The sequence below is a fragment of the Schistocerca americana genome, unplaced genomic scaffold (genome assembly GCF_021461395.2).
Source record: "Schistocerca americana isolate TAMUIC-IGC-003095 unplaced genomic scaffold, iqSchAmer2.1 HiC_scaffold_361, whole genome shotgun sequence".
Lineage (NCBI taxonomy): Eukaryota > Metazoa > Arthropoda > Insecta > Orthoptera > Acrididae > Schistocerca > Schistocerca americana.
The window spans coordinates 111,622-132,837 of record NW_025726084.1 but is presented as its reverse complement, the minus strand read 5'-3'; the positions used below and the strand labels follow the sequence as shown (position 1 = coordinate 132,837).

Genomic DNA, 21,216 nt, shown 5'->3' with positions numbered 1-21,216 from the left:
CTTTATGGAGATTACAACGTGACCAAAACTTGAGATATTACTCGACAGATAGACCTCTGCATTCTGTCTAATCTCTGATGTCTGTAACAGACGACTTAGTTTCGAACAAAATGTATTGAGTGCCGTGATTTGAGAAACTCTTTTGGTGGTACATTCTGCGCTATATTTGTGCGGCTGCACCTGGCGAACGTGTAACGGGTGCAGAACTGATGCCGGTCTACTGTGGCAACGTGGATGCGACAATTACATCAACTGTAAGTTCTCTAATAGACCAAACGAGGAGCAACAAATCAAGTGTCAGGATGGCCGAGCGGTCTAAGGCGCCAGACTCAAGGAAAAACCTTGGCTGCAGTAGCAGCTAGAGCCTTCTGGTCCTCGAATGAGGGCGTGGGTTCGAATCCCACTCCTGACACAGATTTTGTCGCTTCTCTGGAGCACCCTGTGTATCATTGAGATCCTTTGTAAAGTGCAACAGCACGATTCTGGCCGTGTTCTCCTAAGTGAAATCAAAAATTTGTATCAAACACAAGCGCACCTACGGCAACCAAACTGTTTCTTCGGTAGTGTGAGCTACAAACAGAGAGTGTTGGTTGTAAATACGACGTTCCCTCGTGAGGTTACTTCCGCGCCACAGCCGCAAACACGTCAAAAGGGACACTTGTGGTACGAAAACGACTCTTGTCTGGAGATGCAGAGTGCTAACGACAGTGTGAGGAAACAGTGCAGGCTGACCAGTACATCCTCTGTACAATAACAGTCGCTGATGAAATACAGAGAACTCGAAATAAATTCATATACTCAAAATATTACTTTATGGAGATTACAACGTGACCAAAACTTGAGATATTACTCGACAGATAGACCTCTGCATTCTGTCTAATCTCTGATGTCTGTAACAGACGACTTAGTTTCGAACAAAATGTATTGAGTGCCGTGATTATACGGATTTGAGAAACTCTTTTGGTGGTACATTCTGCGCTATATTTGTGCGGCTGCACCTGGCGAACGTGTAACGGGTGCAGAACTGATGCCGGTCTACTGTGGCAACGTGGATGCGACAATTACATCAACTGTAAGTTCTCTAATAGACCAAACGAGGAGCAACAAATCAAGTGTCAGGATGGCCGAGCGGTCTAAGGCGCCAGACTCAAGGAAAAACCTTGGCTGCAGTAGCAGCTAGAGCCTTCTGGTCCTCGAATGAGGGCGTGGGTTCGAATCCCACTCCTGACACAGATTTTGTCGCTTCTCTGGAGCACCCTGTGTATCATTGAGATCCTTTGTAAAGTGCAACAGCACGATTCTGGCCGTGTTCTCCTAAGTGAAATCAAAAATTTGTATCAAACACAAGCGCACCTACGGCAACCAAACTGTTTCTTCGGTAGTGTGAGCTACAAACAGAGAGTGTTGGTTGTAAATACGACGTTCCCTCGTGAGGTTACTTCCGCGCCACAGCCGCAAACACGTCAAAAGGGACACTTGTGGTACGAAAACGACTCTTGTCTGGAGATGCAGAGTGCTAACGACAGTGTGAGGAAACAGTGCAGGCTGACCAGTACATCCTCTGTACAATAACAGTCGCTGATGAAATACAGAGAACTCGAAATAAATTCATATACTCAAAATATTACTTTATGGAGATTACAACGTGACCAAAACTTGAGATATTACTCGACAGATAGACGTCTGCATTCTGTCTAATCTCTGATGTCTGTAACAGACGACTTAGTTTCGAACAAAATGTATTGAGTGCCGTGATTTGAGAAACTCTTTTGGTGGTACATTCTGCGCTATATTTGTGCGGCTGCACCTGGCGAACGTGTAACGGGTGCAGAACTGATGCCGGTCTACTGTGGCAACGTGGATGCGACAATTACATCAACTGTAAGTTCTCTAATAGACCAAACGAGGAGCAACAAATCAAGTGTCAGGATGGCCGAGCGGTCTAAGGCGCCAGACTCAAGGAAAAACCTTGGCTGCAGTAGCAGCTAGAGCCTTCTGGTCCTCGAATGAGGGCGTGGGTTCGAATCCCACTCCTGACACAGATTTTGTCGCTTCTCTGGAGCACCCTGTGTATCATTGAGATCCTTTGTAAAGTGCAACAGCACGATTCTGGCCGTGTTCTCCTAAGTGAAATCAAAAATTTGTATCAAACACAAGCGCACCTACGGCAACCAAACTGTTTCTTCGGTAGTGTGAGCTACAAACAGAGAGTGTTGGTTGTAAATACGACGTTCCCTCGTGAGGTTACTTCCGCGCCACAGCCGCAAACACGTCAAAAGGGACACTTGTGGTACGAAAACGACTCTTGTCTGGAGATGCAGAGTGCTAACGACAGTGTGAGGAAACAGTGCAGGCTGACCAGTACATCCTCTGTACAATAACAGTCGCTGATGAAATACAGAGAACTCGAAATAAATTCATATACTCAAAATATTACTTTATGGAGATTACAACGTGACCAAAACTTGAGATATTACTCGACAGATAGACCTCTGCATTCTGTCTAATCTCTGATGTCTGTAACAGACGACTTAGTTTCGAACAAAATGTATTGAGTGCCGTGATTATACGGATTTGAGAAACTCTTTTGGTGGTACATTCTGCGCTATATTTGTGCGGCTGCACCTGGCGAACGTGTAACGGGTGCAGAACTGATGCCGGTCTACTGTGGCAACGTGGATGCGACAATTACATCAACTGTAAGTTCTCTAATAGACCAAACGAGGAGCAACAAATCAAGTGTCAGGATGGCCGAGCGGTCTAAGGCGCCAGACTCAAGGAAAAACCTTGGCTGCAGTAGCAGCTAGAGCCTTCTGGTCCTCGAATGAGGGCGTGGGTTCGAATCCCACTCCTGACAAAGATTTTGTCGCTTCTCTGGAGCACCCTGTGTATCATTGAGATCCTTTGTAAAGTGCAACAGCACGATTCTGGCCGTGTTCTCCTAAGTGAAATCAAAAATTTGTATCAAACACAAGCGCACCTACGGCAACCAAACTGTTTCTTCGGTAGTGTGAGCTACAAACAGAGAGTGTTGGTTGTAAATACGACGTTCCCTCGTGAGGTTACTTCCGCGCCACAGCCGCAAACACGTCAAAAGGGACACTTGTGGTACGAAAACGACTCTTGTCTGGAGATGCAGAGTGCTAACGACAGTGTGAGGAAACAGTGCAGGCTGACCAGTACATCCTCTGTACAATAACAGTCGCTGATGAAATACAGAGAACTCGAAATAAATTCATATACTCAAAATATTACTTTATGGAGATTACAACGTGACCAAAACTTGAGATATTACTCGACAGATAGACCTCTGCATTCTGTCTAATCTCTGATGTCTGTAACAGACGACTTAGTTTCGAACAAAATGTATTGAGTGCCGTGATTATACGGATTTGAGAAACTCTTTTGGTGGTACATTCTGCGCTATATTTGTGCGGCTGCACCTGGCGAACGTGTAACGGGTGCAGAACTGATGCCGGTCTACTGTGGCAACGTGGATGCGACAATTACATCAACTGTAAGTTCTCTAATAGACCAAACGAGGAGCAACAAATCAAGTGTCAGGATGGCCGAGCGGTCTAAGGCGCCAGACTCAAGGAAAAACCTTGGCTGCAGTAGCAGCTAGAGCCTTCTGGTCCTCGAATGAGGGCGTGGGTTCGAATCCCACTCCTGACACAGATTTTGTCGCTTCTCTGGAGCACCCTGTGTATCATTGAGATCCTTTGTAAAGTGCAACAGCACGATTCTGGCCGTGTTCTCCTAAGTGAAATCAAAAATTTGTATCAAACACAAGCGCACCTACGGCAACCAAACTGTTTCTTCGGTAGTGTGAGCTACAAACAGAGAGTGTTGGTTGTAAATACGACGTTCCCTCGTGAGGTTACTTCCGCGCCACAGCCGCAAACACGTCAAAAGGGACACTTGTGGTACGAAAACGACTCTTGTCTGGAGATGCAGAGTGCTAACGACAGTGTGAGGAAACAGTGCAGGCTGACCAGTACATCCTCTGTACAATAACAGTCGCTGATGAAATACAGAGAACTCGAAATAAATTCATATACTCAAAATATTACTTTATGGAGATTACAACGTGACCAAAACTTGAGATATTACTCGACAGATAGACCTCTGCATTCTGTCTAATCTCTGATGTCTGTAACAGACGACTTAGTTTCGAACAAAATGTATTGAGTGCCGTGATTATACGGATTTGAGAAACTCTTTTGGTGGTACATTCTGCGCTATATTTGTGCGGCTGCACCTGGCGAACGTGTAACGGGTGCAGAACTGATGCCGGTCTACTGTGGCAACGTGGATGCGACAATTACATCAACTGTAAGTTCTCTAATAGACCAAACGAGGAGCAACAAATCAAGTGTCAGGATGGCCGAGCGGTCTAAGGCGCCAGACTCAAGGAAAAACCTTGGCTGCAGTAGCAGCTAGAGCCTTCTGGTCCTCGAATGAGGGCGTGGGTTCGAATCCCACTCCTGATACAGATTTTGTCGCTTCTCTGGAGCACCCTGTGTATCATTGAGATCCTTTGTAAAGTGCAACAGCACGATTCTGGCCGTGTTCTCCTAAGTGAAATCAAAAATTTGTATCAAACACAAGCGCACCTACGGCAACCAAACTGTTTCTTCGGTAGTGTGAGCTACAAACAGAGAGTGTTGGTTGTAAATACGACGTTCCCTCGTGAGGTTACTTCCGCGCCACAGCCGCAAACACGTCAAAAGGGACACTTGTGGTACGAAAACGACTCTTGTCTGGAGATGCAGAGTGCTAACGACAGTGTGAGGAAACAGTGCAGGCTGACCAGTACATCCTCTGTACAATAACAGTCGCTGATGAAATACAGAGAACTCGAAATAAATTCATATACTCAAAATATTACTTTATGGAGATTACAACGTGACCAAAACTTGAGATATTACTCGACAGATAGACCTCTGCATTCTGTCTAATCTCTGATGTCTGTAACAGACGACTTAGTTTCGAACAAAATGTATTGAGTGCCGTGATTATACGGATTTGAGAAACTCTTTTGGTGGTACATTCTGCGCTATATTTGTGCGGCTGCACCTGGCGAACGTGTAACGGGTGCAGAACTGATGCCGGTCTACTGTGGCAACGTGGATGCGACAATTACATCAACTGTAAGTTCTCTAATAGACCAAACGAGGAGCAACAAATCAAGTGTCAGGATGGCCGAGCGGTCTAAGGTGCCAGACTCAAGGAAAAACCTTGGCTGCAGTAGCAGCTAGAGCCTTCTGGTCCTCGAATGAGGGCGTGGGTTCGAATCCCACTCCTGACACAGATTTTGTCGCTTCTCTGGAGCACCCTGTGTATCATTGAGATCCTTTGTAAAGTGCAACAGCACGATTCTGGCCGTGTTCTCCTAAGTGAAATCAAAAATTTGTATCAAACACAAGCGCACCTACGGCAACCAAACTGTTTCTTCGGTAGTGTGAGCTACAAACAGAGAGTGTTGGTTGTAAATACGACGTTCCCTCGTGAGGTTACTTCCGCGCCACAGCCGCAAACACGTCAAAAGGGACACTTGTGGTACGAAAACGACTCTTGTCTGGAGATGCAGAGTGCTAACGACAGTGTGAGGAAACAGTGCAGGCTGACCAGTACATCCTCTGTACAATAACAGTCGCTGATGAAATACAGAGAACTCGAAATAAATTCATATACTCAAAATATTACTTTATGGAGATTACAACGTGACCAAAACTTGAGATATTACTCGACAGATAGACCTCTGCATTCTGTCTAATCTCTGATGTCTGTAACAGACGACTTAGTTTCGAACAAAATGTATTGAGTGCCGTGATTATACGGATTTGAGAAACTCTTTTGGTGGTACATTCTGCGCTATATTTGTGCGGCTGCACCTGGCGAACGTGTAACGGGTGCAGAACTGATGCCGGTCTACTGTGGCAACGTGGATGCGACAATTACATCAACTGTAAGTTCTCCAATAGACCAAACGAGGAGCAACAAATCAAGTGTCAGGATGGCCGAGCGGTCTAAGGCGCCAGACTCAAGGAAAAACCTTGGCTGCAGTAGCAGCTAGAGCCTTCTGGTCCTCGAATGAGGGCGTGGGTTCGAATCCCACTCCTGACACAGATTTTGTCGCTTCTCTGGAGCACCCTGTGTATCATTGAGATCCTTTGTAAAGTGCAACAGCACGATTCTGGCCGTGTTCTCCTAAGTGAAATCAAAAATTTGTATCAAACACAAGCGCACCTACGGCAACCAAACTGTTTCTTCGGTAGTGTGAGCTACAAACAGAGAGTGTTGGTTGTAAATACGACGTTCCCTCGTGAGGTTACTTCCGCGCCACAGCCGCAAACACGTCAAAAGGGACACTTGTGGTACGAAAACGACTCTTGTCTGGAGATGCAGAGTGCTAACGACAGTGTGAGGAAACAGTGCAGGCTGACCAGTACATCCTCTGTACAATAACAGTCGCTGATGAAATACAGAGAACTCGAAATAAATTCATATACTCAAAATATTACTTTATGGAGATTACAACGTGACCAAAACTTGAGATATTACTCGACAGATAGACCTCTGCATTCTGTCTAATCTCTGATGTCTGTAACAGACGACTTAGTTTCGAACAAAATGTATTGAGTGCCGTGATTATACGGATTTGAGAAACTCTTTTGGTGGTACATTCTGCGCTATATTTGTGCGGCTGCACCTGGCGAACGTGTAACGGGTGCAGAACTGATGCCGGTCTACTGTGGCAACGTGGATGCGACAATTACATCAACTGTAAGTTCTCTAATAGACCAAACGAGGAGCAACAAATCAAGTGTCAGGATGGCCGAGCGGTCTAAGGCGCCAGACTCAAGGAAAAACCTTGGCTGCAGTAGCAGCTAGAGCCTTCTGGTCCTCGAATGAGGGCGTGGGTTCGAATCCCACTCCTGACACAGATTTTGTCGCTTCTCTGGAGCACCCTGTGTATCATTGAGATCCTTTGTAAAGTGCAACAGCACGATTCTGGCCGTGTTCTCCTAAGTGAAATCAAAAATTTGTATCAAACACAAGCGCACCTACGGCAACCAAACTGTTTCTTCGGTAGTGTGAGCTACAAACAGAGAGTGTTGGTTGTAAATACGACGTTCCCTCGTGAGGTTACTTCCGCGCCACAGCCGCAAACACGTCAAAAGGGACACTTGTGGTACGAAAACGACTCTTGTCTGGAGATGCAGAGTGCTAACGACAGTGTGAGGAAACAGTGCAGGCTGACCAGTACATCCTCTGTACAATAACAGTCGCTGATGAAATACAGAGAACTCGAAATAAATTCATATACTCAAAATATTACTTTATGGAGATTACAACGTGACCAAAACTTGAGATATTACTCGACAGATAGACCTCTGCATTCTGTCTAATCTCTGATGTCTGTAACAGACGACTTAGTTTCGAACAAAATGTATTGAGTGCCGTGATTATACGGATTTGAGAAACTCTTTTGGTGGTACATTCTGCGCTATATTTGTGCGGCTGCACCTGGCGAACGTGTAACGGGTGCAGAACTGATGCCGGTCTACTGTGGCAACGTGGATGCGACAATTACATCAACTGTAAGTTCTCTAATAGACCAAACGAGGAGCAACAAATCAAGTGTCAGGATGGCCGAGCGGTCTAAGGTGCCAGACTCAAGGAAAATCCTTGGCTGCAGTAGCAGCTAGAGCCTTCTGGTCCTCGAATGAGGGCGTGGGTTCGAATCCCACTCCTGACACAGATTTTGTCGCTTCTCTGGAGCACCCTGTGTATCATTGAGATCCTTTGTAAAGTGCAACAGCACGATTCTGGCCGTGTTCTCCTAAGTGAAATCAAAAATTTGTATCAAACACAAGCGCACCTACGGCAACCAAACTGTTTCTTCGGTAGTGTGAGCTACAAACAGAGAGTGTTGGTTGTAAATACGACGTTCCCTCGTGAGGTTACTTCCGCGCCACAGCCGCAAACACGTCAAAAGGGACACTTGTGGTACGAAAACGACTCTTGTCTGGAGATGCAGAGTGCTAACGACAGTGTGAGGAAACAGTGCAGGCTGACCAGTACATCCTCTGTACAATAACAGTCGCTGATGAAATACAGAGAACTCGAAATAAATTCATATACTCAAAATATTACTTTATGGAGATTACAACGTGACCAAAACTTGAGATATTACTCGACAGATAGACCTCTGCATTCTGTCTAATCTCTGATGTCTGTAACAGACGACTTAGTTTCGAACAAAATGTATTGAGTGCCGTGATTATACGGATTTGAGAAACTCTTTTGGTGGTACATTCTGCGCTATATTTGTGCGGCTGCACCTGGCGAACGTGTAACGGGTGCAGAACTGATGCCGGTCTACTGTGGCAACGTGGATGCGACAATTACATCAACTGTAAGTTCTCTAATAGACCAAACGAGGAGCAACAAATCAAGTGTCAGGATGGCCGAGCGGTCTAAGGTGCCAGACTCAAGGAAAAACCTTGGCTGCAGTAGCAGCTAGAGCCTTCTGGTCCTCGAATGAGGGCGTGGGTTCGAATCCCACTCCTGACACAGATTTTGTCGCTTCTCTGGAGCACCCTGTGTATCATTGAGATCCTTTGTAAAGTGCAACAGCACGATTCTGGCCGTGTTCTCCTAAGTGAAATCAAAAATTTGTATCAAACACAAGCGCACCTACGGCAACCAAACTGTTTCTTCGGTAGTGTGAGCTACAAACAGAGAGTGTTGGTTGTAAATACGACGTTCCCTCGTGAGGTTACTTCCGCGCCACAGCCGCAAACACGTCAAAAGGGACACTTGTGGTACGAAAACGACTCTTGTCTGGAGATGCAGAGTGCTAACGACAGTGTGAGGAAACAGTGCAGGCTGACCAGTACATCCTCTGTACAATAACAGTCGCTGATGAAATACAGAGAACTCGAAATAAATTCATATACTCAAAATATTACTTTATGGAGATTACAACGTGACCAAAACTTGAGATATTACTCGACAGATAGACCTCTGCATTCTGTCTAATCTCTGATGTCTGTAACAGACGACTTAGTTTCGAACAAAATGTATTGAGTGCCGTGATTATACGGATTTGAGAAACTCTTTTGGTGGTACATTCTGCGCTATAGTTGTGCGGCTGCACCTGGCGAACGTGTAACGGGTGCAGAACTGATGCCGGTCTACTGTGGCAACGTGGATGCGACAATTACATCAACTGTAAGTTCTCTAATAGACCAAACGAGGAGCAACAAATCAAGTGTCAGGATGGCCGAACGGTCTAAGGCGCCAGACTCAAGGAAAAACCTTGGCTGCAGTAGCAGCTAGAGCCTTCTGGTCCTCGAATGAGGGCGTGGGTTCCAATCCCACTCCTGACACAGATTTTGTCGCTTCTCTGGAGCACCCTGTGTATCATTGAGATCCTTTGTAAAGTGCAACAGCACGATTCTGGCCGTGTTCTCCTAAGTGAAATCAAAAATTTGTATCAAACACAAGCGCACCTACGGCAACCAAACTGTTTCTTCGGTAGTGTGAGCTACAAACAGAGAGTGTTGGTTGTAAATACGACGTTCCCTCGTGAGGTTACTTCCGCGCCACAGCCGCAAACACGTCAAAAGGGACACTTGTGGTACGAAAACGACTCTTGTCTGGAGATGCAGAGTGCTAACGACAGTGTGAGGAAACAGTGCAGGCTGACCAGTACATCCTCTGTACAATAACAGTCGCTGATGAAATACAGAGAACTCGAAATAAATTCATATACTCAAAATATTACTTTATGGAGATTACAACGTGACCAAAACTTGAGATATTACTCGACAGATAGACCTCTGCATTCTGTCTAATCTCTGATGTCTGTAACAGACGACTTAGTTTCGAACAAAATGTATTGAGTGCCGTGATTATACGGATTTGAGAAACTCTTTTGGTGGTACATTCTGCGCTATATTTGTGCGGCTGCACCTGGCGAACGTGTAACGGGTGCAGAACTGATGCCGGTCTACTGTGGCAACGTGGATGCGACAATTACATCAACTGTAAGTTCTCTAATAGACCAAACGAGGAGCAACAAATCAAGTGTCAGGATGGCCGAGCGGTCTAAGGCGCCAGACTCAAGGAAAAACCTTGGCTGCAGTAGCAGCTAGAGCCTTCTGGTCCTCGAATGAGGGCGTGGGTTCGAATCCCACTCCTGACACAGATTTTGTCGCTTCTCTGGAGCACCCTGTGTATCATTGAGATCCTTTGTAAAGTGCAACAGCACGATTCTGGCCGTGTTCTCCTAAGTGAAATCAAAAATTTGTATCAAACACAAGCGCACCTACGGCAACCAAACTGTTTCTTCGGTAGTGTGAGCTACAAACAGAGAGTGTTGGTTGTAAATACGACGTTCCCTCGTGAGGTTACTTCCGCGCCACAGCCGCAAACACGTCAAAAGGGACACTTGTGGTACGAAAACGACTCTTGTCTGGAGATGCAGAGTGCTAACGACAGTGTGAGGAAACAGTGCAGGCTGACCAGTACATCCTCTGTACAATAACAGTCGCTGATGAAATACAGAGAACTCGAAATAAATTCATATACTCAAAATATTACTTTATGGAGATTACAACGTGACCAAAACTTGAGATATTACTCGACAGATAGACCTCTGCATTCTGTCTAATCTCTGATGTCTGTAACAGACGACTTAGTTTCGAACAAAATGTATTGAGTGCCGTGATTATACGGATTTGAGAAACTCTTTTGGTGGTACATTCTGCGCTATATTTGTGCGGCTGCACCTGGCGAACGTGTAACGGGTGCAGAACTGATGCCGGTCTACTGTGGCAACGTGGATGCGACAATTACATCAACTGTAAGTTCTCTAATAGACCAAACGAGGAGCAACAAATCAAGTGTCAGGATGGCCGAGCGGTCTAAGGCGCCAGACTCAAGGAAAAACCTTGGCTGCAGTAGCAGCTAGAGCCTTCTGGTCCTCGAATGAGGGCGTGGGTTCGAATCCCACTCCTGACACAGATTTTGTCGCTTCTCTGGAGCACCCTGTGTATCATTGAGATCCTTTGTAAAGTGCAACAGCACGATTCTGGCCGTGTTCTCCTAAGTGAAATCAAAAATTTGTATCAAACACAAGCGCACCTACGGCAACCAAACTGTTTCTTCGGTAGTGTGAGCTACAAACAGAGAGTGTTGGTTGTAAATACGACGTTCCCTCGTGAGGTTACTTCCGCGCCACAGCCGCAAACACGTCAAAAGGGACACTTGTGGTACGAAAACGACTCTTGTCTGGAGATGCAGAGTGCTAACGACAGTGTGAGGAAACAGTGCAGGCTGACCAGTACATCCTCTGTACAATAACAGTCGCTGATGAAATACAGAGAACTCGAAATAAATTCATATACTCAAAATATTACTTTATGGAGATTACAACGTGACCAAAACTTGAGATATTACTCGACAGATAGACCTCTGCATTCTGTCTAATCTCTGATGTCTGTAACAGACGACTTAGTTTCGAACAAAATGTATTGAGTGCCGTGATTATACGGATTTGAGAAACTCTTTTGGTGGTACATTCTGCGCTATATTTGTGCGGCTGCACCTGGCGAACGTGTAACGGGTGCAGAACTGATGCCGGTCTACTGTGGCAACGTGGATGCGACAATTACATCAACTGTAAGTTCTCTAATAGACCAAACGAGGAGCAACAAATCAAGTGTCAGGATGGCCGAGCGGTCTAAGGCGCCAGACTCAAGGAAAAACCTTGGCTGCAGTAGCAGCTAGAGCCTTCTGGTCCTCGAATGAGGGCGTGGGTTCGAATCCCACTCCTGACACAGATTTTGTCGCTTCTCTGGAGCACCCTGTGTATCATTGAGATCCTTTGTAAAGTGCAACAGCACGATTCTGGCCGTGTTCTCCTAAGTGAAATCAAAAATTTGTATCAAACACAAGCGCACCTACGGCAACCAAACTGTTTCTTCGGTAGTGTGAGCTACAAACAGAGAGTGTTGGTTGTAAATACGACGTTCCCTCGTGAGGTTACTTCCGCGCCACAGCCGCAAACACGTCAAAAGGGACACTTGTGGTACGAAAACGACTCTTGTCTGGAGATGCAGAGTGCTAACGACAGTGTGAGGAAACAGTGCAGGCTGACCAGTACATCCTCTGTACAATAACAGTCGCTGATGAAATACAGAGAACTCGAAATAAATTCATATACTCAAAATATTACTTTATGGAGATTACAACGTGACCAAAACTTGAGATATTACTCGACAGATAGACCTCTGCATTCTGTCTAATCTCTGATGTCTGTAACAGACGACTTAGTTTCGAACAAAATGTATTGAGTGCCGTGATTATACGGATTTGAGAAACTCTTTTGGTGGTACATTCTGCGCTATATTTGTGCGGCTGCACCTGGCGAACGTGTAACGGGTGCAGAACTGATGCCGGTCTACTGTGGCAACGTGGATGCGACAATTACATCAACTGTAAGTTCTCTAATAGACCAAACGAGGAGCAACAAATCAAGTGTCAGGATGGCCGAGCGGTCTAAGGCGCCAGACTCAAGGAAAAACCTTGGCTGCAGTAGCAGCTAGAGCCTTCTGGTCCTCGAATGAGGGCGTGGGTTCGAATCCCACTCCTGACACAGATTTTGTCGCTTCTCTGGAGCACCCTGTGTATCATTGAGATCCTTTGTAAAGTGCAACAGCACGATTCTGGCCGTGTTCTCCTAAGTGAAATCAAAAATTTGTATCAAACACAAGCGCACCTACGGCAACCAAACTGTTTCTTCGGTAGTGTGAGCTACAAACAGAGAGTGTTGGTTGTAAATACGACGTTCCCTCGTGAGGTTACTTCCGCGCCACAGCCGCAAACACGTCAAAAGGGACACTTGTGGTACGAAAACGACTCTTGTCTGGAGATGCAGAGTGCTAACGACAGTGTGAGGAAACAGTGCAGGCTGACCAGTACATCCTCTGTACAATAACAGTCGCTGATGAAATACAGAGAACTCGAAATAAATTCATATACTCAAAATATTACTTTATGGAGATTACAACGTGACCAAAACTTGAGATATTACTCGACAGATAGACCTCTGCATTCTGTCTAATCTCTGATGTCTGTAACAGACGACTTAGTTTCGAACAAAATGTATTGAGTGCCGTGATTATACGGATTTGAGAAACTCTTTTGGTGGTACATTCTGCGCTATATTTGTGCGGCTGCACCTGGCGAACGTGTAACGGGTGCAGAACTGATGCCGGTCTACTGTGGCAACGTGGATGCGACAATTACATCAACTGTAAGTTCTCTAATAGACCAAACGAGGAGCAACAAATCAAGTGTCAGGATGGCCGAGCGGTCTAAGGCGCCAGACTCAAGGAAAAACCTTGGCTGCAGTAGCAGCTAGAGCCTTCTGGTCCTCGAATGAGGGCGTGGGTTCGAATCCCACTCCTGACACAGATTTTGTCGCTTCTCTGGAGCACCCTGTGTATCATTGAGATCCTTTGTAAAGTGCAACAGCACGATTCTGGCCGTGTTCTCCTAAGTGAAATCAAAAATTTGTATCAAACACAAGCGCACCTACGGCAACCAAACTGTTTCTTCGGTAGTGTGAGCTACAAACAGAGAGTGTTGGTTGTAAATACGACGTTCCCTCGTGAGGTTACTTCCGCGCCACAGCCGCAAACACGTCAAAAGGGACACTTGTGGTACGAAAACGACTCTTGTCTGGAGATGCAGAGTGCTAACGACAGTGTGAGGAAACAGTGCAGGCTGACCAGTACATCCTCTGTACAATAACAGTCGCTGATGAAATACAGAGAACTCGAAATAAATTCATATACTCAAAATATTACTTTATGGAGATTACAACGTGACCAAAACTTGAGATATTACTCGACAGATAGACCTCTGCATTCTGTCTAATCTCTGATGTCTGTAACAGACGACTTAGTTTCGAACAAAATGTATTGAGTGCCGTGATTATACGGATTTGAGAAACTCTTTTGGTGGTACATTCTGCGCTATATTTGTGCGGCTGCACCTGGCGAACGTGTAACGGGTGCAGAACTGATGCCGGTCTACTGTGGCAACGTGGATGCGACAATTACATCAACTGTAAGTTCTCTAATAGACCAAACGAGAAGCAACAAACCAAGTGTCAGGATGGCCGAGCCGTCTAAGGCGCCAGACTCAAGGAAAAACCTTGGCTGCAGTAGCAGCTAGAGCCTTCTGGTCCTCGAATGAGGGCGTGGGTTCGAATCCCACTCCTGACACAGATTTTGTCGCTTCTCTGGAGCACCCTGTGTATCATTGAGATCCTTTGTAAAGTGCAACAGCACGATTCTGGCCGTGTTCTACTAAGTGAAATCAAAAATTTGTATCAAACACAAGCGCACCTACGGCAACCAAACTGTTTCTTCGGTAGTGTGAGCTACAAACAGAGAGTGTTGGTTGTAAATACGACGTTCCCTCGTGAGGTTACTTCCGCGCCACAGCCGCAAACACGTCAAAAGGGACACTTGTGGTACGAAAACGACTCTTGTCTGGAGATGCAGAGTGCTAACGACAGTGTGAGGAAACAGTGCAGGCTGACCAGTACATCCTCTGTACAATAACAGTCGCTGATGAAATACAGAGAACTCGAAATAAATTCATATACTCAAAATATTACTTTATGGAGATTACAACGTGACCAAAACTTGAGATATTACTCGACAGATAGACCTCTGCATTCTGTCTAATCTCTGATGTCTGTAACAGACGACTTAGTTTCGAACAAAATGTATTGAGTGCCGTGATTATACGGATTTGAGAAACTCTTTTGGTGGTACATTCTGCGCTATATTTGTGCGGCTGCACCTGGCGAACGTGTAACGGGTGCAGAACTGATGCCGGTCTACTGTGGCAACGTGGATGCGACAATTACATCAACTGTAAGTTCTCTAATAGACCAAACGAGGAGCAACAAATCAAGTGTCAGGATGGCCGAGCGGTCTAAGGCGCCAGACTCAAGGAAAAACCTTGGCTGCAGTAGCAGCTAGAGCCTTCTGGTCCTCGAATGAGGGCGTGGGTTCGAATCCCACTCCTGACACAGATTTTGTCGCTTCTCTGGAGCACCCTGTGTATCATTGAGATCCTTTGTAAAGTGCAACAGCACGATTCTGGCCGTGTTCTCCTAAGTGAAATCAAAAATTTGTATCAAACACAAGCGCACCTACGGCAACCAAACTGTTTCTTCGGTAGTGTGAGCTACAAACAGAGAGTGTTGGTTGTAAATACGACGTTCCCTCGTGAGGTTACTTCCGCGCCACAGCCGCAAACACGTCAAAAGGGACACTTGTGGTACGAAAACGACTCTTGTCTGGAGATGCAGAGTGCTAACGACAGTGTGAGGAAACAGTGCAGGCTGACCAGTACATCCTCTGTACAATAACAGTCGCTGATGAAATACAGAGAACTCGAAATAAATTCATATACTCAAAATATTACTTTATGGAGATTACAACGTGACCAAAACTTGAGATATTACTCGACAGATAGACCTCTGCATTCTGTCTAATCTCTGATGTCTGTAACAGACGACTTAGTTTCGAACAAAATGTATTGAGTGCCGTGATTATACGGATTTGAGAAACTCTTTTGGTGGTACATTCTGCGCTATATTTGTGCGGCTGCACCTGGCGAACGTGTAACGGGTGCAGAACTGATGCCGGTCTACTGTGGCAACGTGGATGCGACAATTACATCAACTGTAAGTTCTCTAATAGACCAAACGAGGAGCAACAAATCAAGTGTCAGGATGGCCGAGCGGTCTAAGGTGCCAGACTCAAGGAAAAACCTTGGCTACAGTAGCAGCTAGAGCCTTCTGGTCCTCGAATGAGGGCGTGGGTTCGAATCCCACTCCTGACACAGATTTTGTCGCTTCTCTGGAGCACCCTGTGTATCATTGAGATCCTTTGTAAAGTGCAACAGCACGATTCTGGCCGTGTTCTCCTAAGTGAAATCAAAAATTTGTATCAAACACAAGCGCACCTACGGCAACCAAACTGTTTCTTCGGTAGTGTGAGCTACAAACAGAGAGTGTTGGTTGTAAATACGACGTTCCCTCGTGAGGTTACTTCCGCGCCACAGCCGCAAACACGTCAAAAGGGACACTTGTGGTACGAAAACGACTCTTGTCTGGAGATGCAGAGTGCTAACGACAGTGTGAGGAAACAGTGCAGGCTGACCAGTACATCCTCTGTACAATAACAGTCGCTGATGAAATACAGAGAACTCGAAATAAATTCATATACTCAAAATATTACTTTATGGAGATTACAACGTGACCAAAACTTGAGATATTACTCGACAGATAGACCTCTGCATTCTGTCTAATCTCTGATGTCTGTAACAGACGACTTAGTTTCGAACAAAATGTATTGAGTGCCGTGATTATACGGATTTGAGAAACTCTTTTGGTGGTACATTCTGCGCTATATTTGTGCGGCTGCACCTGGCGAACGTGTAACGGGTGCAGAACTGATGCCGGTCTACTGTGGCAACGTGGATGCGACAATTACATCAACTGTAAGTTCTCTAATAGACCAAACGAGGAGCAACAAATCAAGTGTCAGGATGGCCGAGCGGTCTAAGGCGCCAGACTCAAGGAAAAACCTTGGCTGCAGTAGCAGCTAGAGCCTTCTGGTCCTCGAATGAGGGCGTGGGTTCGAATCCCACTCCTGACACAAATTTTGTCGCTTCTCTGGAGCACCCTGTGTATCATTGAGATCCTTTGTAAAGTGCAACAGCACGATTCTGGCCGTGTTCTCCTAAGTGAAATCAAAAATTTGTATCAAACACAAGCGCACCTACGGCAACCAAACTGTTTCTTCGGTAGTGTGAGCTACAAACAGAGAGTGTTGGTTGTAAATACGACGTTCCCTCGTGAGGTTACTTCCGCGCCACAGCCGCAAACACGTCAAAAGGGACACTTGTGGTACGAAAACGACTCTTGTCTGGAGATGCAGAGTGCTAACGACAGTGTGAGGAAACAGTGCAGGCTGACCAGTACATCCTCTGTACAATAACAGTCGCTGATGAAATACAGAGAACTCGAAATAAATTCATATACTCAAAATATTACTTTATGGAGATTACAACGTGACCAAAACTTGAGATATTACTCGACAGATAGACCTCTGCATTCTGTCTAATCTCTGATGTCTGTAACAGACGACTTAGTTTCGAACAAAATGTATTGAGTGCCGTGATTATACGGATTTGAGAAACTCTTTTGGTGGTACATTCTGCGCTATATTTGTGCGGCTGCACCTGGCGAACGTGTAACGGGTGCAGAACTGATGCCGGTCTACTGTGGCAACGTGGATGCGACAATTACATCAACTGTAAGTTCTCTAATAGACCAAACGAGGAGCAACAAATCAAGTGTCAGGATGGCCGAGCGGTCTAAGGCGCCAGACTCAAGGAAAAACCTTGGCTGCAGTAGCAGCTAGAGCCTTCTGGTCCTCGAATGAGGGCGTGGGTTCGAATCCCACTCCTGACACAGATTTTGTCGCTTCTCTGGAGCACCCTGTGTATCATTGAGATCCTTTGTAAAGTGCAACAGCACGATTCTGGCCGTGTTCTCCTAAGTGAAATCAAAAATTTGTATCAAACACAAGCGCACCTACGGCAACCAAACTGTTTCTTCGGTAGTGTGAGCTACAAACAGAGAGTGTTGGTTGTAAATACGACGTTCCCTCGTGAGGTTACTTCCGCGCCACAGCCGCAAACACGTCAAAAGGGACACTTGTGGTACGAAAACGACTCTTGTCTGGAGATGCAGAGTGCTAACGACAGTGTGAGGAAACAGTGCAGGCTGACCAGTACATCCTCTGTACAATAACAGTCGCTGATGAAATACAGAGAACTCGAAATAAATTCATATACTCAAAATATTACTTTATGGAGATTACAACGTGACCAAAACTTGAGATATTACTCGACAGATAGACCTCTGCATTCTGTCTAATCTCTGATGTCTGTAACAGACGACTTAGTTTCGAACAAAATGTATTGAGTGCCGTGATTATACGGATTTGAGAAACTCTTTTGGTGGTACATTCTGCGCTATATTTGTGCGGCTGCACCTGGCGAACGTGTAACGGGTGCAGAACTGATGCCGGTCTACTGTGGCAACGTGGATGCGACAATTACATCAACTGTAAGTTCTCTAATAGACCAAACGAGGAGCAACAAATCAAGTGTCAGGATGGCCGAGCGGTCTAAGGCGCCAGACTCAAGGAAAAACCTTGGCTGCAGTAGCAGCTAGAGCCTTCTGGTCCTCGAATGAGGGCGTGGGTTCGAATCCCACTCCTGACACAGATTTTGTCGCTTCTCTGGAGCACCCTGTGTATCATTGAGATCCTTTGTAAAGTGCAACAGCACGATTCTGGCCGTGTTCTCCTAAGTGAAATCAAAAATTTGTATCAAACACAAGCGCACCTACGGCAACCAAACTGTTTCTTCGGTAGTGTGAGCTACAAACAGAGAGTGTTGGTTGTAAATACGACGTTCCCTCGTGAGGTTACTTCCGCGCCACAGCCGCAAACACGTCAAAAGGGACACTTGTGGTACGAAAACGACTCTTGTCTGGAGATGCAGAGTGCTAACGACAGTGTGAGGAAACAGTGCAGGCTGACCAGTACATCCTCTGTACAATAACAGTCGCTGATGAAATACAGAGAACTCGAAATAAATTCATATACTCAAAATATTACTTTATGGAGATTACAACGTGACCAAAACTTGAGATATTACTCGACAGATAGACCTCTGCATTCTGTCTAATCTCTGATGTCTGTAACAGACGACTTAGTTTCGAACAAAATGTATTGAGTGCCGTGATTATACGGATTTGAGAAACTCTTTTGGTGGTACATTCTGCGCTATATTTGTGCGGCTGCACCTGGCGAACGTGTAACGGGTGCAGAACTGATGCCGGTCTACTGTGGCAACGTGGATGCGACAATTACATCAACTGTAAGTTCTCTAATAGACCAAACGAGGAGCAACAAATCAAGTGTCAGGATGGCCGAGCGGTCTAAGGCGCCAGACTCAAGGAAAAACCTTGGCTGCAGTAGCAGCTAGAGCCTTCTGGTCCTCGAATGAGGGCGTGGGTTCGAATCCCACTCCTGACACAGATTTTGTCGCTTCTCTGGAGCACCCTGTGTATCATTGAGATCCTTTGTAAAGTGCAACAGCACGATTCTGGCCGTGTTCTCCTAAGTGAAATCAAAAATTTGTATCAAACACAAGCGCACCTACGGCAACCAAACTGTTTCTTCGGTAGTGTGAGCTACAAACAGAGAGTGTTGGTTGTAAATACGACGTTCCCTCGTGAGGTTACTTCCGCGCCACAGCCGCAAACACGTCAAAAGGGACACTTGTGGTACGAAAACGACTCTTGTCTGGAGATGCAGAGTGCTAACGACAGTGTGAGGAAACAGTGCAGGCTGACCAGTACATCCTCTGTACAATAACAGTCGCTGATGAAATACAGAGAACTCGAAATAAATTCATATACTCAAAATATTACTTTATGGAGATTACAACGTGACCAAAACTTGAGATATTACTCGACAGATAGACCTCTGCATTCTGTCTAATCTCTGATGTCTGTAACAGACGACTTAGTTTCGAACAAAATGTATTGAGTGCCGTGATTATACGGATTTGAGAAACTCTTTTGGTGGTACATTCTGCGCTATATTTGTGCGGCTGCACCTGGCGAACGTGTAACGGGTGCAGAACTGATGCCGGTCTACTGTGGCAACGTGGATGCGACAATTACATCAACTGTAAGTTCTCTAATAGACCAAACGAGGAGCAACAAATCAAGTGTCAGGATGGCCGAGCGGTCAGTTAGTGTGGCTCTAGCTGCCGTCGCGTACGGACGTACTTGCCGCCGCTCCGTGTAAACAGCGCTTACGCTAGTACTTATCGTTTCGTGTGTACTGCTTTCTGTTCTGTGTTTAAATTGAGATCTGTTCTACACCAGTTTTGTGTACTGGTTACGTCTTCGGATATTCGTCGCTCTAGGGATTTTCGGTTTTGACCGTAATCCGACCGGTGCTGCACGACATGGCTTCCTCCATCAGGAAGAACACCCTGGTTTTTTCGTTTGAAAAGGAAACTCGCCGGGTTCAACCGTCTGCTCTCGAGGTTCACGAATGGCTCACGGAGGTAATTGGCATTAACCCGGATTCTGTTCATACTACCCAGCTTGATTCCGACAACTACTGTGTGTTTGTTAAGTTCTTTAATCCGTTAATGGTTGATAAAATTCGCGATAAGTTTGGCAACCAAGTCGAGTTTATCCATAGGGACGGCACTAGTAGTATGGTTTCTATCAAAAGGGCTGATACTACATATCGGACTGTTCGAGTTCTTAATTTACCAATTGAACTAGAAAACGAAAAAATTAAGGTTGCTCTGTCTCAATATGGGGATGTAAAAGAAATCATTAATGAACGCTGGTCGCCGCATTATAAACTCCAGTGCTTTAATGGAATAAGGTCGGTTGAAATGGAAGTTAAGACTAATATCCCGTCACATATCTCCGTTGAAGGTCACAAGGCTCATATTGTTTATACTGGACAAATCCCTACATGTCACGTCTGTAATGAGTCAGGTCATTTTCGGCAGGATTGTCCCCGCCGTGTGTTTGTCTTAAAAACGAACCTCATGCAGCGACGTAAATTGACACTCAGTGACGTTATGGCAAACGGTACACCTGTCCAACCTGTAGATGATGTTGCTAAGGAAAGTTCATCTGACTTTCCTTGCAGTGTCACTGATTTTCCACCTATCGTAGCCCCGACGAATCTCGAATCTGTTCCCCCTGACAGGGATGTACAGAATAAAAAACGGCCACTGGAGCGAAGCGATGATCATTCAGGAGATGAATTATCTCGCACCTCTCCCACAATCAGAAAACCACGTCCTTCAGCCGACGGAGATTTAGTAGAAGCCGATTGTATGCAGATCGATCCTGCAGTACCACCTGCCACCAACAAATCGGATGTGGAAACGGAGGGTCCTACCGACCAGCAGCAACTGTCAACAACTTTGAGTGTCACCGGCGATGTACAACAGCCGCCTCAACGCGACCAACATGAGGAAGTGGCGGGTAAACAT

General features: G+C 45.7%; 24 non-coding genes across 24 annotated transcripts; all 24 read left to right on the top strand.

Annotated features, from left to right (window-relative positions):
- Positions 1-296: 296 nt before the first annotated feature.
- On the top strand, positions 297-412 carry Trnal-caa. The gene is made up of 2 exons: positions 297-334; positions 367-412. It is a non-coding gene; the product is annotated as a tRNA-Leu (tRNA).
- Positions 413-1,114: 702 nt separating this feature from the next.
- Positions 1,115-1,230, top strand: Trnal-caa. The gene is made up of 2 exons: positions 1,115-1,152; positions 1,185-1,230. It is a non-coding gene; the product is annotated as a tRNA-Leu (tRNA).
- A 693-nt stretch (positions 1,231-1,923) lies between these two features.
- Trnal-caa lies at positions 1,924-2,039 on the top strand. Its single transcript has 2 exons — positions 1,924-1,961; positions 1,994-2,039. It is a non-coding gene; the product is annotated as a tRNA-Leu (tRNA).
- A 702-nt stretch (positions 2,040-2,741) lies between these two features.
- On the top strand, positions 2,742-2,857 carry Trnal-caa. The gene is made up of 2 exons: positions 2,742-2,779; positions 2,812-2,857. It is a non-coding gene; the product is annotated as a tRNA-Leu (tRNA).
- A 702-nt stretch (positions 2,858-3,559) lies between these two features.
- Positions 3,560-3,675, top strand: Trnal-caa. The gene is made up of 2 exons: positions 3,560-3,597; positions 3,630-3,675. It is a non-coding gene; the product is annotated as a tRNA-Leu (tRNA).
- A 702-nt stretch (positions 3,676-4,377) lies between these two features.
- On the top strand, positions 4,378-4,493 carry Trnal-caa. The gene is made up of 2 exons: positions 4,378-4,415; positions 4,448-4,493. It is a non-coding gene; the product is annotated as a tRNA-Leu (tRNA).
- Positions 4,494-5,195: 702 nt separating this feature from the next.
- Positions 5,196-5,311, top strand: Trnal-caa. The gene is made up of 2 exons: positions 5,196-5,233; positions 5,266-5,311. It is a non-coding gene; the product is annotated as a tRNA-Leu (tRNA).
- Positions 5,312-6,013: 702 nt separating this feature from the next.
- On the top strand, positions 6,014-6,129 carry Trnal-caa. Its single transcript has 2 exons — positions 6,014-6,051; positions 6,084-6,129. It is a non-coding gene; the product is annotated as a tRNA-Leu (tRNA).
- Positions 6,130-6,831: 702 nt separating this feature from the next.
- Trnal-caa lies at positions 6,832-6,947 on the top strand. The gene is made up of 2 exons: positions 6,832-6,869; positions 6,902-6,947. It is a non-coding gene; the product is annotated as a tRNA-Leu (tRNA).
- A 702-nt stretch (positions 6,948-7,649) lies between these two features.
- On the top strand, positions 7,650-7,765 carry Trnal-caa. The gene is made up of 2 exons: positions 7,650-7,687; positions 7,720-7,765. It is a non-coding gene; the product is annotated as a tRNA-Leu (tRNA).
- Positions 7,766-8,467: 702 nt separating this feature from the next.
- Trnal-caa lies at positions 8,468-8,583 on the top strand. Its single transcript has 2 exons — positions 8,468-8,505; positions 8,538-8,583. It is a non-coding gene; the product is annotated as a tRNA-Leu (tRNA).
- Positions 8,584-9,285: 702 nt separating this feature from the next.
- On the top strand, positions 9,286-9,401 carry Trnal-caa. The gene is made up of 2 exons: positions 9,286-9,323; positions 9,356-9,401. It is a non-coding gene; the product is annotated as a tRNA-Leu (tRNA).
- Positions 9,402-10,103: 702 nt separating this feature from the next.
- Trnal-caa lies at positions 10,104-10,219 on the top strand. Its single transcript has 2 exons — positions 10,104-10,141; positions 10,174-10,219. It is a non-coding gene; the product is annotated as a tRNA-Leu (tRNA).
- A 702-nt stretch (positions 10,220-10,921) lies between these two features.
- Trnal-caa lies at positions 10,922-11,037 on the top strand. The gene is made up of 2 exons: positions 10,922-10,959; positions 10,992-11,037. It is a non-coding gene; the product is annotated as a tRNA-Leu (tRNA).
- A 702-nt stretch (positions 11,038-11,739) lies between these two features.
- Positions 11,740-11,855, top strand: Trnal-caa. Its single transcript has 2 exons — positions 11,740-11,777; positions 11,810-11,855. It is a non-coding gene; the product is annotated as a tRNA-Leu (tRNA).
- Positions 11,856-12,557: 702 nt separating this feature from the next.
- Trnal-caa lies at positions 12,558-12,673 on the top strand. Its single transcript has 2 exons — positions 12,558-12,595; positions 12,628-12,673. It is a non-coding gene; the product is annotated as a tRNA-Leu (tRNA).
- Positions 12,674-13,375: 702 nt separating this feature from the next.
- Trnal-caa lies at positions 13,376-13,491 on the top strand. Its single transcript has 2 exons — positions 13,376-13,413; positions 13,446-13,491. It is a non-coding gene; the product is annotated as a tRNA-Leu (tRNA).
- A 702-nt stretch (positions 13,492-14,193) lies between these two features.
- Positions 14,194-14,309, top strand: Trnal-caa. Its single transcript has 2 exons — positions 14,194-14,231; positions 14,264-14,309. It is a non-coding gene; the product is annotated as a tRNA-Leu (tRNA).
- A 702-nt stretch (positions 14,310-15,011) lies between these two features.
- Trnal-caa lies at positions 15,012-15,127 on the top strand. The gene is made up of 2 exons: positions 15,012-15,049; positions 15,082-15,127. It is a non-coding gene; the product is annotated as a tRNA-Leu (tRNA).
- A 702-nt stretch (positions 15,128-15,829) lies between these two features.
- Positions 15,830-15,945, top strand: Trnal-caa. Its single transcript has 2 exons — positions 15,830-15,867; positions 15,900-15,945. It is a non-coding gene; the product is annotated as a tRNA-Leu (tRNA).
- Positions 15,946-16,647: 702 nt separating this feature from the next.
- Positions 16,648-16,763, top strand: Trnal-caa. The gene is made up of 2 exons: positions 16,648-16,685; positions 16,718-16,763. It is a non-coding gene; the product is annotated as a tRNA-Leu (tRNA).
- A 702-nt stretch (positions 16,764-17,465) lies between these two features.
- Positions 17,466-17,581, top strand: Trnal-caa. Its single transcript has 2 exons — positions 17,466-17,503; positions 17,536-17,581. It is a non-coding gene; the product is annotated as a tRNA-Leu (tRNA).
- A 702-nt stretch (positions 17,582-18,283) lies between these two features.
- Positions 18,284-18,399, top strand: Trnal-caa. Its single transcript has 2 exons — positions 18,284-18,321; positions 18,354-18,399. It is a non-coding gene; the product is annotated as a tRNA-Leu (tRNA).
- A 702-nt stretch (positions 18,400-19,101) lies between these two features.
- Positions 19,102-19,217, top strand: Trnal-caa. Its single transcript has 2 exons — positions 19,102-19,139; positions 19,172-19,217. It is a non-coding gene; the product is annotated as a tRNA-Leu (tRNA).
- Positions 19,218-21,216: the final 1,999 nt, after the last annotated feature.